The sequence below is a fragment of the Pinus tabuliformis genome, chromosome 2_2, assembly GCF_031772625.1.
Source record: "Pinus tabuliformis cultivar Carrire ecotype Pingquan chromosome 2_2, CPIR1, whole genome shotgun sequence".
In the NCBI taxonomy this organism is placed as follows: Eukaryota; Viridiplantae; Streptophyta; class Pinopsida; order Pinales; family Pinaceae; genus Pinus; species Pinus tabuliformis.
In genome coordinates, this window is record NC_142300.1 from 17,142,757 (window position 1) to 17,150,900 (window position 8,144).

Sequence of the window (8,144 nt, forward strand, 5' to 3'; positions counted from 1 at the left end):
GTGTTGTGACTGAGCCATCCTCTTTCGAGGAAGTTGTGGAGGATCCCGCATGGGTAGACGCCATGGTGGAAGAGTATGATTCTATTGTCAGAAACAGTGCATGGGAGATTGTTCCTAGACCTAAAGGGAAATCAATGGTGGGTTCGAGATGGATCTACAAAGTTAAGCAAGCAGCTGACGGGAGTGTGGAGAAGTACAAGGCAAGATTTGTTGCCCGAGGCTTTTCACAGATTGAGGGGATCGATTATGAGGAGACGTTTGCACCTGTCGCAAGGTATTCTTCCATACGGACGATTCTTGCTCTCTCAGCGCAGATGGGATGGCACATTCATCAGATGGGTGTGAAGACTGCGTTCCTCAACGGAGTCATTGAGGAGGAGGTGTACATTGAGCAACCCGAAGGCTTTGAAGTCTTCAGCAGTGAGTCGCATGTGTGCAGGCTCAAGAGAGCGTTGTATGGGTTGAAGCAAGCACCACGTGCTTGGTACACACGGATAGACAGCTATTTCACAGGACTTGGATTCTCCAAGAGCGAGGCGGATCCGAACCTATACCAGATTGTGGTGGAGGGTAAGTTGCTTATCATTGTACTGTATGTTGATGATTTGATTCTAACGGGTGATGAGTTGTTGATACTGTCATGCAAGAAGGATCTTGATACAGAGTTTGAGATGAAGGATTTGGGCCTCCTTCACTATTTCCTGGGATTGGAAATATGGCAGCGCAGTGGGGGACTGTTTGTTTCTCAGGGCAAGTATGCTCGGGAGATACTGGATAAGTTCAACATGCATGGCCGCAAGCCTGTTGATACTCCTCTTCCTGGAGGTTGGAGGAAGGAGGATGCCACTTCGGGAGAAGAAGTGGATGCCACTGTTTATCGACAGTTGGTGGGGTCGTTGATGTATTTGGTCAATACACGACCTGATATATGCTATGCAGTTAACCAGCTTTCACAAGCTATGGTTAAGCCTACCAAGCTCTTCTGGAAGGCGGGCAAGCATGTATTGCGCTACTTGAGAGGCACATCGGGATATGGTTTGTGGTACAGACAGGAGGATGAGGTGAAGCTATGTGGCTTCACGGATGCAGATTGGGCAGGGAGCCCAACAGACAGAAAGAGCACATCAGGAGGGGTCTTCAGTATTGGATCGACAACAGTTTCTTGGTACAACAGGAAACAGAGATCCGTGGCACTCAGTTCAGCGGAGGCCGAGTATATGGCAGCAAGTTTGGCTGCATGCGAGGCTATATGGATGAGGAAGATCCTAGTTGGTTTGTTCGGTTCTCATTTGGATCCTACTGTGATAACCATAGTTGCATTAAACTCTCGGCTAATCCTGTATTTCATGATAGATCTAAACATATTGACATCAGGTACCATCATATCAGAGATTGTGTGCAGCGGAGGATCATGTTACTTTCGTACATTCCAACGGAGGATCAAGATGCTGATATTCTAACGAAGGCTCTCACCAGGAGCAAATTCGAGTACCACCGAGGCAGGATAGGGGTTGCTGATAATCCATATCTTGTCGAGAGGGAGTGTTGAGATTGCAACAAGATGATGGAGCTTAGTGAAAAGAGTCGCCTTCACTAAGTGGGCCCGCAGGCTATTTTTGGCGCAAGTCTATTTTTAGACTATGTCTATTTTTAGACATATGGATCATGTCTATGGATTGCAGGTTGCTGTTTATGGATGATTGAACAAGTTGGGAAAAAATAGATGGACTTCTATTTTTGATGAAAGTGTGAGTGATCACAGTGTGAGTGATCAAAGTCTATTTTTAGACTGGCTGTCAAAAATAGAAAAGTCAAATATTATTATCTCACAATAATATTTGGACTATAAACTTAATCTTATTCTCTTGGAGCACTTCAGTTTGAGCTACAGAGGTGGCACATGCAGCTGTCAGAAGGAAATACGCTTTTCTTATGAGTCAGTTGAGTTGTTGCATGCATGACTTCAGTTAGAACTCAATCAGTTGAGTTTGGTGGAGTTGATTGTGGAGTTGATGGAGTTGTGTTCAGTTTAGCTTTGTTAAACTGGTTGTATTTAGTCTAACTGGCAAATAGACTAGAGATGAGTTGGGTGAATTAGTTATTAATTAATTCACAAGTTATTAACTCATAATACAACTAATGAATACATCAGTTAACTCAGTTGCATGTCAGTGCATGTTCAGTTCAACAGGGACAGGTGGTAGAGAATCAGATTGCTATCAGTTGTGACTATAGTTGTGCACCAGATCTTGCACAATCAAGGGATTGAGTATGCCAATGAGTTTGCTCACGTATTTGCCCACATTATAGCTTGTGCTCACGTCCAACAAAGTGTGAGTGACTATTTTGCAGGTGAAAAACGAGTTTGGTGAGCCATTCTCATCAGTTCTTGAGCAGTGGAGGCAGGCAAGCAGTGGAAGAGATTTGGAGATCAGATCTGAGCTGTATTGTGTGTAACAGAGGTGGAGATACTTGTGAGAAGTATTATGTTGTGTAATGTTACATGACTCAATCATTAATATACAAATAGTTGGGGTTTTTAGCGAGATGCTTTCCCCGGGATACATACTGTGTTAATGTGTGAATGCTCTTGATGTTTTATTGTTATTGATGCTGCTATATTGATGATCAACGTAGAGGAGCTTATGTATTGTGTATGTTTTCCGCAATAGTACATGATCAGGATAATCTCCATTGAATATGTGTTAAATTATTCAAAATTTCTACAATTTTCTCTCTTTACGGGTTTCCACTTATATTTGGTGTCTTCATGTGTTGCTTGTTGAATGTTCCACTTGTGTGAATGCTCTTGAATTCTGAATATGTATATATGCAAATGTCTCTCTCTGGTAACTGCAAAAGAAACAATTAATAATTGAACATATACATAAGCCATTAGTTGCATAAGAAGATATTTGAAAAAGGAAAATAAGTTGAGCTAAATAATTGGAAAAATACAATTACTGATTCACCCCCCCAGTAATTGTCAAATATTCATCAAACGAGGACCTGGCTTAGGGCCTATTGGTGAAAACAGAGAAATAATATGTCTCATAGAAATACATGAGCATGAAGGGTGTGAGACACCTTTTTTTGAAGGGTATTGGAAGATGGAAGTGTGGAACAAGGCAGTGAGGAATGGCAAAGGGCATAAAGGTATCATGGTATTAGTGAGGGAAAAAGAAGGTCATTTCATTCAACTAGAAAAAGAAGACTCAAATAAACAATTAATTTGGTTTAGAATATTAGAAAATGGAAATCACATTAAAATTGCAGCATGTTATTTTGCGCCGCAAGTTTCAAAGACTTACAAAAATAGAGGGCTTGACCATAAAGACCCCTTTGCAACCTTAAATCAGATATTGCAACGTATTCAGAGTCAGGTGAAGTCCTTATAGTGGGTGATTTCAATGCTAGGACTGCAAGTGAGCAAGCTAGCATTCTTTGTTGTAAAGAAGATTGTGATCCTATCTGGCTTATAGAAGAGAGTAATCATTAATGGGCAAGAATTTCAGAAGACAACAAGGGCTGCAATTTCTTTGGTGAGCAATTGCTTACTCTATGTGGGGCGTTTGATCTAATCATTTGCAATGGTTTGACTAGATGGGTGAAGTTTGGTAATTTCACTTGCACTACATACAATGGATTAAGTGCAGTAGATTATGTAATTTGCTCGCATGGTTTGTGTGAGAAAATGGAGGAAGTTTTGATTGGAGAACAACTTTGCGATTTAAAATAGGATCATAAGCCAGTTTACTTAAGTTTATCTTGGACTGAAAATAAGTAACTAGGGACAAAAACTCAGCGTGTTCAACAAAATCTCTCAAAGGGCATAATTCTTTTGACTCCAAAAAATGGTAATACCTTCAAAATAACACTAAAGAGGCTCTTTGAGAAGGAGAAAATTATGATCCATGGCCTTCATAGTCATGAATTAACACATTTAATTCAAAGTGCACTTGCAAAGTGCAAAAGAGAAAAAAATAGGAAGTTTGAAACACATTGCTTTCTAGTTAATGCTTTGTTTGATGAGGAATGCAAAAAGGCAAGGAGAACGTTGAAAGAGTCAAACAAGGATAACATAAACCTCAAAGCTTACAAGCAAATTTTAAGAAAGAAAAAAGTTGATTTCATGGTCTCAAGGAGGGAAGAACTAATCTTCCTTGGGAAAAATAACCCCACATTATTTTGGAAGGAGATCCAACTAAGAAAGAAGTAAACTGAAAATAATATTATAGCTTCTCAATGGTTTGACTATACAAGACAACTTTATGAGCAGGATCCCAACATTGACCCTCCTCCCTTGGTCAACACTACTACCAAACTCTTCGTTGTGCGAGAGGTAGAGATGGGTATTAAGAAGTTGGGTGTTGGAAAAGCAAAAGATTTGGTTGAACTTCAAGCAAAGTATCTAAAGCGGGGCTTGAAAATGCTTGCACCTTGCATTACAAAAAATTTCAACAACATCATGCAACAAGGGTTCCCGCAGATTAGACAACTAGTCTAGCAATACCTCTTTTCAAGAGTGGTGATAATCAACAATCCCTCCAACTATAGGACCATAATGATAAACCCCTTGTTCAGAAATCTATTTGGAAGCATGCTAGAAAATAAAATCAGAAAGTGGGCAGAAGGAAGAGATAAATGTGTTAAAGGGCAAGCAGGTTTCAGACCTAAAAACTCCATAATTGATCACTGTATAACTCTAAGACACATCATTAAAAAAGGTTGGGAGAAAAATGAAGAAGTCTTTTGTTGCTTTGTTGATTTCAAAAAATCCTTTGACACAATCCCTAGGGATAAGATTTGGCATAGAATGGAGGAAATTGGGGTTCCTAGGCATCTTAGAGCAGTTGTAAATAGGCTATATGAAGAGGTGAAATTCAAAATCAGAGCTTCAACAGGAATCTCTTAAAGTTTTAGGAGTGATATCGGGGTTAAGAAAGGGTGCCCATTGTCTCCTACCCTTTTTGGTTTATACATTAACAAACTTGAAGAGTGGTTAAGCTCACAAGGGGGTGATGGTGTCCAATTGGATGAGTTTGTATAAGGATTCTTTTGTATGCGGGTGACCTTATATTGATTGCTAAATCTATGCAAGTCAATATTAGCAAGACGAAAGTGGTGGTTTTCTCTAACAAAAGAAAACAAAACCAACATAAGTTCTACTTTGAAGGCAAGGCTCTTAAAGAAGTTGCAGATTACAAATACCTTGGAATTGAATTCAACATGAATCTAAGTTAGGAAGCCTATAGAAAGAAAAGAACTTTTGGGGGTTGGAAAGCATTTTATGCTTTATAGAATAGATGTAGAGAGGCGGAGTTGTGGGATTGGAAGACCACTCAAACTCTTTTTGTGCTTTTAGTGATTCCAATGATTCTCTATCATTGTGATTGTGAGCCAACAATACATCTAACGTATAGTGGAAGCAAATTAAGAAAATTTAGAAGCACTTGATTACAAACAAGTTCAAAATTAAAAGTTGAGTGCCTTGTTATATATTTCTAAGTGGTGCGACTCATAAGATATTTATAAAAAAAAAAAGTAAATGGAAGAGGGCAAATGGCCTAAGGTTGTCTTCAATGACACATTGTGCGAAAGAAAGAAGACTTGGATGCGAAAAAACAACAAATGGTTTAAAAAATGGGGTATTTTGCTTGAACATGTGTCCCACAAATAGTAAATAGATAAAGGCTTTTGTTATGTATAAGTTTCACAAGCGTACTTGGGATAAAGAGTTAGGGAGAAAGAGAAAGTACTATATGGAAGAGTTTAATCCTACTTGTAATCATCTTTCAAAAGCGTACATAGGGGCCAATATTTATTGGAGAGCCAAATTTCTTATTGCTCAATTAAGGACTAATTCTCATCAACTCCTTTGTGAAACAGGGCGTTGGAAAAGATGAAAAGAAGTTTGTGAAGAAAGAGTGTGTATTTTTTGCACTGCCAAAAAAGTGGAAACAAAAAAGCATTTCATTTTAGAATGTGAGGCCTTCAAAGCCAATAGGGACGGTTATGTAAATATTATGACAACTAGCTCTTAGGATAATTTATTCAGCAAGGGGATTGTTGAGAAGTTGGGAGCGTTCATTGTGAGGTTATACAGGAAAATAGTCGAATACAAAAATAAAATAGAAAGGTAGTCTGTTCCATAGGCTATCATTAGCCTCATGGAAATATAATATTAATATGTGTGCATTTAGAAAGATCTGGTTAAAATGGTATCATGATTTATGCATACATAAATGAATCAAAACCCATCTTCTTGTATTTATTTTAGAAAATGATTTGGGTTGATAACGTGGGTGAAGTTTAGACTCAAGGTTCATATTTAATTATATTAATAATCTAATTTGAATTCCATTCATATTATCTGGAAGTGACTTATTTGTTCATGGCTTACAATGAAGTGCATCAATTACGTTTATCCACACTCAGTTGACATTGAAGTTCATCAACATTCTGTTAAGACATAGGTACGTGAATCATTGGTTCAGTTTATCCACACTTAATTTACAACAAAGTTCATTAGCATTGTGTTAAGACATAGGCAAATGACTCATTAGTTTGCAATTAACTCAATTTGCATTGTGGGAAAGTGACTTAGTTCACATTAAGTCAATATGTATTGTTTTAAGACATGGTCATTCTATGGAGCCTAAAAGATTTGATCATATGTTGGTTGGTTGGCAACGAAGGATTATAACCAATCCTTACAATTAATCACCTTAAAAAGTGGCTCGTTGATTCATAGTTAAATCCATTCACATTGTTTCGTGACATAGGTGGGATATTAAGTCCTCAAGATTTGATCATAGGTTGGTTGGTTGGTTGACACTAAAGACTCATTACCAATCCTTCTGGAAATTCAACTTAAAAATTGCCTCATTGGCCAAGCATTATGTTAAGACATAGGTAAGCTCTAGAGCACCACAAGGTTTGATCAAGGAAAGAGGTTTGTAGAGTTGTAGAGACTTTACAATGAAAGGGGTTCATTAAAGCATTAATGATCAAAATTTACAAGAAAAAGGCATAATCCAAACCAGGGTTAATATGAGCTTGTTATGGTTGTTAGCTTGGAAAAGGAACTCGGGACAACTTTTGCAAGAGGTTTCATAGACCTATCTCAATGTGTTGTGTGTTTAAAAAATTCTAAATATTTGGGCCATCTCTTTGCCATTTATTTTCCCATGTACTAAGAGAATTGATGTAATGGAATATGAGATTCAGTATTCCATAATGTGATGATGTCACCTAACTCCTTCACATGTAGGCCCATTTGAATTTTCAATCTACAATAGGATCAAGTTTTGGGTTGTGTCCCTGAATTTATTACAATTAATATGTACACGGTGTAGATTGTAAGATTGTTCTAAGGAATTGGAAAATCCTTATTTCATATCTAGGATATGATATCTAAAAACATTTGTGAAATAACATCATTGGGATAATGCGTAGAAGATAACATCAATCGAGTCTTGAGGAACAAAATTAAACTTTAATTTTAAGGCATTATTAGCCCTAACATTAGTTTATAATATCCATATTCCATTTATCATGGCCCCAAACATTAATCTTAAAAAAAATCATTTCGACATCCCTGGGATGTGCAACATTAGAAAGCAAAGACTCAATAACTTGGTCACCCTAAACCAATCACACCCAACTATGCCTTCTTTGAGAGGACCCAACCAAATATACATAGATTATCTTAGAAGTTATACAACTAGATCTAACAAGGGAGGCAACGTTTGACCACCATCTCCCAAGCATCCCAACTTACACAAGCTTACCACTTAGACAATAACTAAATAAACACAACATCCCAACCACCACAATCCTACAATAGTACAATCAAGCCTAATGTCACAATATCCTTCTTGCCACATTTAATTGCACTACCTTCTCCTCAAGCACATGTGGCCCTACCTCTTACGAGTCTTGCTCTTCCTTGGTTCAAAATGTCCAATGTGATCTGCACACATTGTTGAACCTTGAACTTGCACTTCTTCCATCATAAAATTGCTCCTTGATATATCCCTTGAAATCCATTAGATTTTCAATTAGACAAATTCTTTCCACTCCTTCCTATTGAAATTTTGGGTAGCCATGAGATGAATTTCCCTAAGATAAACTCAATTACC